Source organism: Paramisgurnus dabryanus, chromosome 5 (genome assembly GCF_030506205.2).
Source record: "Paramisgurnus dabryanus chromosome 5, PD_genome_1.1, whole genome shotgun sequence".
NCBI classification, from domain to species: Eukaryota; Metazoa; Chordata; class Actinopteri; order Cypriniformes; family Cobitidae; genus Paramisgurnus; species Paramisgurnus dabryanus.
In genome coordinates this window covers 17,196,908-17,205,696 of record NC_133341.1, presented here as the reverse complement: position 1 = coordinate 17,205,696, position 8,789 = coordinate 17,196,908, and the positions used below count along the sequence as shown (strand labels likewise).

The 8,789-nt window shown below is 39.5% G+C and overlaps 1 long non-coding RNA gene across 2 annotated transcripts; it reads left to right on the top strand.

Annotated features, from left to right (window-relative positions):
• The first annotated feature begins 3,351 nt into the window (after window positions 1–3,351).
• LOC135748847 (uncharacterized) lies at window positions 3,352–5,183 on the top strand. Of its 2 annotated transcripts, XR_010532229.2 has the most exons (4): window positions 3,352–3,548; window positions 3,631–3,777; window positions 3,867–3,933; window positions 4,011–5,183. It is a non-coding gene; the product is annotated as an uncharacterized lncRNA (long non-coding RNA). The 2 variants fall into 2 exon arrangements; XR_012336770.1 differs by having other exon boundaries at window positions 3,352–3,777.
• The last annotated feature ends 3,606 nt before the right edge of the window (window positions 5,184–8,789 follow it).

The window sequence follows — 8,789 nt, the reverse complement described above, 5'->3', positions numbered from 1 at the left end:
AGATTTAAGGTGGACTAATAATAAAAGAAGGGGGTGAGCATTACACACTGTAATGTCACTACATATAAATGGCACATTCTAATGCCAATGGTAAATTTAGTTTTCTCAACTGCCATTGAAATTGAGGAGCTAAGATGCAAAAGCCACTAAACGTAAACTCAAAAAATGAGATAATAATATGAACCCACTCGCGGCATGTATTATATAAAGAGTTTGGTTCCAAAACGCAATAAATCCATTTTGACAAATTTCGGTAAAAACATGTTTTCTATACCAAGAAAGAGACAAGATGAAAACCACTATTTTCTGTTACAAACTTTCACATTGCATCTTTAGGTTATAAAAACATAAAAAATTCAAATCCATAACTTGATTTTCAAAGATTTATTATAAAAACTGATTATTTTTTCCACAAAATGCCATAAATCCATGACAAGTTGTTTTTCAAAATGCTATAAATCTATTGAATCAATAACCTATATAAATGTACATTCATCTTTGCCATTTTATATTCATTTAGTTGACTAGTGTTTAACACTGATAAAAAATAAACATTAATGGCATTAATCAAAACACTTACTTTGTCATTTTAAGAACACTGTCATTGCTGCGGTTATACTTGACGTCGTCGTTAAACAGTTTTCACAGCAATCAGCTGTAAAATGTTTTGGTCCTGCTCGATTTTCGTTGACTTTGAGTAAAATTATGGAAAGTTTTTCATAAGATCCCCTGGGGTCCATGTGTTAGCATGACAGAAGCTTGATGCTGTCGAGAGAACAAGCACCCGTCTCCCGAGTGCCTTTCGCGTAAATTATTAGATGTTGATGGCTTACGTTTCTTTCCCGTTACAGAAAACCATCACAGGTTTATCAATGCTATTAAAGTAATATTTTGTTTTTGTTTGTTTGTTGATCACGAAGTGCAAAGTAGATGAGGAAACTAAGATTCCGCAGTGTTTCCGCTATATACATTCAACCGTGGCGGGCCGCCACGCCTAAAACATCCCCGCCACGCCTGCGGTTGTGGATAGAAGGGATACAGCAACCGAAATCTCGCCGGATGAGCACTGTTTTATCCTAATCCTTCACCCAAACCCAACTCTAAACACAAAATTTCACAGGATTGTAGGATGTATTTGTATCTCATTTAGCCAGAGCCGCTGTTTTCATCCTAAAAATCCTACCTCCAAATCTAATTCTAAACTTTTCGGCATTTTCTGTATCCCTTCTAGACAAAAACCACGACGGCAGCTCGCAAAATAAAAAAGCTGTCCGCCCTGCCAGACTGGCTGTTTTAAAGAAATAAATTCCTTTCTGGATTCGCAATGTTCACTCATTTATAATAAATAAATCTCCTAAAATATCATAATTTCCTCCATGGGTTTAGTTTCATGCACAAATAGATTTAAATCAACAGATGATGATTAGGCTACGTCTCTGTTTTGAGAAATGATAATAAAATAAATAAGCCTACACGAAATATGTTATAATTATCAGATTGACAATTAAAAAAGTATTTGAGTTGCTGTTCTTTTTTTGTGACGCGCTGTTAAACCAAAGCAGCAGAAAGCACGTCATGTTTTTAATGATTTTAAATAAGTTTTCATCTGTTTTCAGACAGCGGGATCAGGGTACCCGCGGGTGAACCGCATAATATTTGATGTAACGGGTGTAATAATATTAACGTGTCATTTGCGTTGTAGATGCAGGTCGGGACTCAATAAGCAAGAGTAGGCTAAACTGCAGGTCTAACATCCAAGACCAAAATTCGACTCGATTCCGATAGGTAGCAGTTTTTAAATGGCCCTGTGCTTATTTGTGTTTAAGATCTGTCTGAAGAACGTTAAAGGTTTATAGCTGCGCATTTTGCGGTGTGACCGGGTCGGGCTCTTTATGTCAAATAGGCCGGGTGTGAAATGCTGGAATAAATTGCTGCTGATGTCGGGTCAGGTGTTCTGTCAATCACAGCGGTGCGGATTATCAAACAGGACTGTGCGTGACTTTGCAACAGCTCTGTAATGCTAAACATGAGCACGAACTTGCACACTACATTAAAACTACAATGAAAGATCCGTATGAAGCTATAAAACGTATTTTTTAAGAAAATACAGTTTAGATCAAACATAGAAAAGCAATATGCTATAAATATAAGGGAAAGTAAATGACAGCATGAAAATGATAAAAAAATACATGTTAGTTTACTGTAGCCTATATTTTACATAAAAAAAATAATGTACATTTATAATCATCATGGGCGCCCCCTGCCGCCACAGCTGGAAAAAATCCTAGAGGAAACACTGTTCCGTGTACTCAACGCGCCGCCATTGTTTGTTTACATTGCGTGGAATGGTGCGCTGTAATTTGTGGAGCAGATTTATTGCATTCTGTGGAAAAGGGGGAGAGGCGTTTATCGCGTTTTGGGAAAAAGGGATAAAAGATGACAGAATAACACGGCGGATATTGAATTTTGCATAAAATTAAGAATTTACTTTTAAATTCTGACCTGATATAATACTGATTCTGGCAGTAACTAATTTTTTTTCAAAAATGGCATTTATTGCGTTTTGGAACCAAACTCTTCATATGTTCATCAAATACCTTTTCTTCAAATCAACTTAATCCCAGCCTCAGGCCATTCAGAAATACTGGCTTGTTGGCAAAATTTAAACACAGCAATGTGGCAGTAACATGGATCACAGCCCCCTTAATGTGTGGTTCAGTTTATTTATTTAGAAGTTTTTGCATCTAAATTCCTCATTTGTTCATCAGCAGTACACAGATGTGTTTACATAACATAATAATAATAATTAATGCATCTTTAAGCAATGGAAGTTGAAACACTGACTAAAGTAATATTTTATAATTTAATTCTAAACATGCACATGGAGTCATCAGCTACAGTGTAACGACGTGAGTAGTTGTAACGGGCCACCATTCGTCAAACTTTTATGACCCCCTCCCCCACCCGTTGACAGGTCGTGTTTTATGACCCCTTTGACAGGGGGGCGGGCCCATCAATCAAAATCTGTACAAGTTGTCAACTTTAGACAGAAAGTATTTAATGGTTTTATTGCCGGTCATTTAGAGTGATTGTTTTTCCTGAGTGTGTTTTATGTCACGCGTATGGTGTCATGTTTAATGACGGCTCGTGTTTGTGACATTTGCTGTTTATTGACATTTTCTGTCTCTATCTATCACCCCTCCCTTTTCGACCCGTGCGCGTCTCACCACTGCGTGTCACACTGCGGGTGTGTTGTTGAATCTACAGTTTTGCAACATTAAAAGTTTATTTAAAGGCAATCACTAATCATATATATATATGTGATTAGCTGTAACTGGTTAAACTTAAAGCCGATATTTTCTATAGAACTAGTCTATTTTCTGTTCAGACACAAAGTTTTCTGATGCTGATATTATGTCAGTGTGTGTTTGTGTGGGGGTCGTGTGATGTAATCTTTGAAAGTTTATGACCGAACCTTTATTGGGGAGTGACAAGAGATCTCCGGCATCAGTTTGGATGGAGCAGAGCTGTTATACTCAAGTCTATTGGTATGTATGTGTTTCGCTGTGTTCGTTCCAGTATTTTGTCTGATTTATTTAAAAACTAAAAATTCAATCTCTGGTATTGCAGCGAAATTGTCTAAACTGGTATTAACTATTCCTGGTAAATCGCGGAGAAGCGTGGAATGAACAAAAAGTCAGACCGTGACTAGAACCATCAGCAGCGTAACAAGGAAATCTTGGAACAAAAGAGACGCCGAGTGGAGCGTGTTGTCCGGTGTGTATTTATTTAATCCTGTTACAATAGATTTAAACAAACTGGTTTGTTTTAATATTTTCTAATAACATGTGTTATCTGTTTTAAAGGTTTGGATATCAACGGCAAAGCGAACGTTGTGTGTACTATTGCAAAAATATATACTGGATCTCCACGGTACGTTTATGTTGCATAAGAAAAAAGTTATTTTATTTAGATATTTATCCTAATAACATGTTTTTATCTGTTTACAGGTTAGGATACAGACCACAACACTTTGGACGTATCTTTAAAAAAGAGAAAAATCTGAGACTTTTTGGATTTGTCTGGGACATTTTAAACATTTTGTGACATATTGGATTTAAAACATTTCGGATACTGGATACCTGTGTTGATTTGTCCACAGAGCTGTTCGCTTTTAAAAATCACAAGGGTAAGTGTCTAAATACATTTTTTTCATCGCTCATATAATCCGTTTTTTTACTCATTTTGGCTTAGAGTTTTTCATTGTTTTAAATATATTGTTTTACTGATATTTTAAACTTGTGTTCTTGTTATATTTTTGGTTTATTTTTCATCGTTTATATAATCCGTTTTTATACTCATTTTGGTTTAGAGTTTTTCATTGTTTTAAATATATTGCTTTACTGTTGTTTTAAACTTGTGTCCTTAATACCTATTGGTTTATTTTTTTCATCGTAATCCGTTTTTATACTCATTTTGGTTTAGAGTTTTTTCATTGATTTAACTATATTGTTTTGTTTTTTTGGTTTAGTTTTATTGTGTTTACATTGTTTGATTATTTGTATATTTTGGGGTTTCACTGTGTTTCCGAATATTGTTGTAAAATGGCCCAAAAACGTAATTCGGACTCTGGTTGTAGTCATGCGAATAAAATTATAAGGCGCAATGAATCCCCGCTTGGTATATTTGATTACGAATTGGGAATGCAAATACTGATAGAAACTGTCAGAGCTATGAATGGAAATCAACGTAATTCAGCCGAATTCGCAGAATTGATAAGTATGCTCGATCCCATTTCACAGCCCCCTCCAGAGCCGACTATGGTCTTAGATCCTGATGTTTTAAATATGCATCAAGTTTTTGAGGTTCCAGAAGCTGGATTTATCAATAATCAAATTGAACCAGAGGCTCCAGTCGTTGATCTAAACGACGGGGCATCCGAGAATTTACATGTTCAACACGGTGGTGAGGGGTCGGCCGACCCCCACCACAATTCTGAAATGGCTGATATGGGTCTAACGTCCGAAGACGTTGAGAGGCTTGTGAGAGACGGGGGTGAATTTAATGGTTATACCGTCGTTCCTCGTACAAGATTTAACAGTGTGGAAATACTTAGGAGTTTAAATCTGAGGGCAATAGCTTCTACAGATATGGCATCGTACGTGCTATTTTTGGATGGTGTTCTGAATGAAATAGTCTCTCTATCTAGAATATTAGGGGGGGTCAGGTGGAATAATAAATGTTTTATTACGCGGCGAGTCATTAATGTCGGATATAAATGCGATGCTTACGCCCGCTAACGATTATAGCGTCTCCGCGCTGTCAGACCAGCTTGAAAGAGTCATGCAAAGCAACAGGGCCGTGCGCGTTGATGACAATCTGATGTTAAACGTGTCTATTGTCAGAAGCAAAAACGGTGGTGGGCGCAGAAAATTCAGCGATCTAGCACACAATGAGGTTATAAAAAGAAATAGAATGAATCTTTTTTGCCCCACAAATATGTCCGACGTAACACAGTCTCACCCCATTTCGTCAATATTTGACGACACTTGACCATTCGTCATATGTTGACGTGAAGGGTATACCTTTCGCGTCATTTTTTGACGAACTGGGGACTTCAATACTATTACGTCCGTTGCATTCTCTTTCCTATTTTATTACCATTTGCGCGTCGGTTTAGGGTTAGATTACGCAAAATTAAACAGTGTACGCGAAATTAAACAGTGTACGCGAAATTAAACAGTTGTCACCTGGCGTTGGGGTTAGAAACAGTTGTCACCTGGCGTTGGGGTTAGAGTTAGGTTTGGGTAGGGATGTCATTATGTAAATCTAACCCTAAACCGACGCGCAAATGGTAATAAAATAGGAAAGAGAATGCAACGGACGTAATAGTATTGAAGTCCCCAGTTCGTCAAAAAATGACGCGAAAGGTATACCCTTCACGTCAACATATGACGAATGGTCAAGTGTCGTCAAATATTGACGAAATGGGGTGAGACTGGGTTGTCCGACAAGCTATGCTTCGCACTTTGTCTGGCACACTTTTTGAACCCCCAAAAAACAGACCCTGAATTAATACCCATAGCTGCTGACATTCAAAAGAAGGCTGGATTTTCAATCCAGGATATGATACGATTTAATGACGTCGCGTTGTTTGAGAGATTGCTAAACATCAAAATTGTAGTTTTTCACAGATCAAGCACTGGTGGTTTGGAAAAATACATGACAAAAAACAAGCCCCACTACAAGACGGTGTTTCTCTATCTGTCAGATAGTCATTACTTTATGATAAAAAATTTGAGGGCCTTTATCGGTTGCAAGTACGTCTGCGACTATTGCTACAATGGTTTTTCTAATAAAAGAGATCATAAATGCAGATACGCATGCGACATATGCAATGCCCCCGATTGTTACAAACACACCACGAAGACGATACACTGCGCTGATTGTTTGAGGTATTGCAAATCAGAATATTGTTATGATATGCATAAAAAACCTCCACTGAGTCACCAGTTTGCCCAGTGCGACGTGACCAAATACTGTCCAACGTGTAATAGGCGCTATTACATTAGCGGTGACAAACCAAAACCGCACAAATGCAAACCGGAGAAGTGCCTGCATTGTGGCATGGAGATGATACCCGATGCACCTCATCAATGTTTTATTCAGCCCTTAAGGCTCGAGACACCCAGTGAGAAGTACATCTTCTATGATTTTGAGACGCGTTACGAGGGTGGCAAGCATGTTGCAAACTTTGTTTGTGCCATCACTTTTACGGGTGAAGAATTCACAGCAGAGGGCACCGACTGCGTCGCACAACTCGTGCAGAGATTCAGACACCCTAGGTACAACGACTACACATGGATAGCCCACAACGCTTCTGGCTTTGACAATTTTATTCTTTTGGAATATTTCACAAAAGTGGGGCTCACTCTTAAAATCACGATGCAGGGATGTCGTCTGATATTTATGTTTGACGATAGCTACAAGCAAAGATTTATCGATAGCTTCTCATTTCTCCCAATGAGTCTAGCCAAGACAGCATCTGCCATGAATCTGACCTGTGCAGAGAAGGGCTATTTTCCACATCACTTTAACCGGGTGGAGAATGAAAACTACATAGGCCCCTATCCGGACAAAAAAATGTACGGATATGACACAATGTCAGAGAAGGCCAGGGAACAGTTTGACGATTGGTACAAGACCGTAGAGTGTAAAGTATTTGACTTTAAAAAAGAGCTGGCACTTTACGGCAAGAACGATGTTGTTTTGTTGAGAGAGGCGTGCATGAAATATCGTGATGAGTTTATACAGTGCACCGCGCTTGACCCCTTCAGATACACAACTCTGGCATCGTGCTGCATGGCCGTGTACAAGACCCATTATCTGGAGAGAGACACCTTAGCGCTGACGCACAACGGTGCTTATCTGACTAAGAACAAAGCCTATTCAAACGCATCCATCGAATGGCTTGAATATGTCAGTCATTCGCGAGGCGTCGATGTCCAGCACGCGCTAAATCGTGGTGAAATGTCGTTCGGATCCTACCATGTGGATGGTGCTTTCCAGAAAGATGGTCAAACTTATATTTTGGAGTTCCTAGGATGCTTGTGGCACAGTCATACTTGCAAATATAATGAATATGATATTCATCCTGTGACAAAATTGACGCACGCTGTACACAGAAGACAGCATGAGGCCAAAATGGATGTTTTGGAGAAGTCGTATGGGTTGAATGTTGAGGTTATGTGGGAGTGTGAATGGGACGCTGCTAAGCAGTCTGATCCTAACGTAATAGCGTTTATGTCCACTTACACGCACCCCGAGAGACTGAAACCCCGCGACGCTCTATTTGGCGGACGCACTAACGCGTACAAACTTTACCATAAAGCCGCCGAAGGTGAGAAAATCAGATATGTCGATTTTACAAGTCTGTATCCCTTCTGTCAGGCCAAGAAGTGCTACCCGATAGGACATCCCCAGATAATTTTAAAGGATTTTGAACCCCTTGAAAATTATTACGGGCTTATCAAAGCATCAGTGTTACCCCCAAGAAACCTGCTGCACCCCGTGCTCCCATACAGAGCCAATAATAAACTGAATTTCCCTCTCTGCGCAACCTGCTGTGAGCAGCAGAATCAGTCTACCCCCTGCGATCACACAGATGAGCAGCGAACGCTTTCAGGGTGTTGGGTAAGTCTCGAGCTGTTAAAGGCTATCGAGAAGGGTTACATTGTGACAAAAGTGGACGAAGTGTGGCATTTCCCCCAATCCTCAGAAACCTTGTTTTGTGAATATGTCAAAACATTTTTACAATACAAGCAAGAGGCCAGTGGGTACCCCGCACACGTAGTGACAGATCAGGATAAAGATGCCTACATTGCTGATTACTTTGAGAAAGAGGGGATACAAATGAATCCTGATAAGATAAGCCTTAACCCCGCGAGACGATCTATCAATAAGCTGCTGCTAAACAGTTTGTGGGGTCGTTTTTCTATGAGAGAAAATATGCCCACCACAGTGTTGCTTTCAGATCCGGAAGAGTTTACGAGATACATTTTTGGCATGGCGTACGAGATTAAACACTTTTCGTTTGTGTCAGACAACGTAGCTCTAGTGCAATGGATCCATCCGAACGGCAAAGGCTCGCGCACGCGTGACATAAACATATTTCTCGGCGCCTTTACCACAGCCCACGCGCGTCTAGAGTTGTATGACCTTATGGATAGGCTGAATGAGCGTGTGCTTTACAGCGATACCGACAGCGTGATTTTCACGTCTAAAGACGG